This window comes from Octodon degus, unplaced genomic scaffold, assembly GCF_000260255.1.
Source record: "Octodon degus isolate 3935 unplaced genomic scaffold, OctDeg1.0 scaffold00063, whole genome shotgun sequence".
NCBI lineage: Eukaryota > Metazoa > Chordata > Mammalia > Rodentia > Octodontidae > Octodon > Octodon degus.
In genome coordinates, this window is record NW_004524639.1 from 13,390,659 (window position 1) to 13,391,686 (window position 1,028).

Below are 1,028 nucleotides of genomic sequence, written 5' to 3' on the forward strand. Positions count from 1 at the left end.
CTTATTTTCATGATTTTTCCAAATTTCTTAGCTGCGTTTTCACTTTGTTGGTAATTTCTTTTGATGTGAAAAAACTTCTCAGTAAGAGCAGGTCCAATTGTTAATGACTTCAACTGTTTCCCATGGGATTTGATTTCTGTTCATGAAATCTTTGCCTATCCCTATGTCTTCACCAGTTCCTCCTGCTTTCTTTTCCAGGACATTTAGTGTCTCTGCTTTAATGTTTAGATCTTTAATCCACTTTGACTTTAGTTTAGTGCATGGTGATAGACCTGGGTCAAGTACTATTATACGGCATGCAGATAGCCAATTTTCCAGCACCATTTGTTAAAGAGGTATCATTCTTCCAGTGAGTATATTGGGCCACTTTGTCAAAGATTAGGTAGCTCAGTGTGTTTTTAGAGATTTCAGGGTCTGTTAATCTATTCCATTGATCCTCAGGTCTATGTTGTTGCCAGTACCATGATGATTTTATTACAGTAGCCTTGTAGTTTAATTTCAAGTCAAGAATTGTAATGCCTCCTGTCTTATATTTGTTGGCCAAAATTGCCTTTGCTATTCTAGGACTTTTCTGTTTTCAGATAAATTTTAGGAACAATTTCTCTACCCCTGTGAGGTATGCTGGTGTTAGACTGATAGGGATTGCATTAAATCTGTACAGCAAATTTGGGAGTATGGCCATCTTCACAATGTTGGTTCTTCCTATCCAGGAGCATGGAATATCTTTCCATGTTCTGAAATCCTCTATGATTTCTTTTTTTCAGAGTACTGTAATTTTGTTTGAAAAGATCTTTGACTTCTTTAGTTAGATTAATTCCAAGGTATTTCATTTTCCTCAGTACTATTGTAAAAGGTATTGTTTCCATAGTTTCCTTCTTAGTGTGTTCGTTGTCTGTGTAGAGGAATGCTATTGACTTTTGTGTATTGATTTATAACCTGCTATGAGACTGAATTATTATGTTAATTCGAGAAGCTTCTAGGTGGAGGTTTTTGATTCTTCCAAGTAAAGTATCATGTCATCTGCAAAA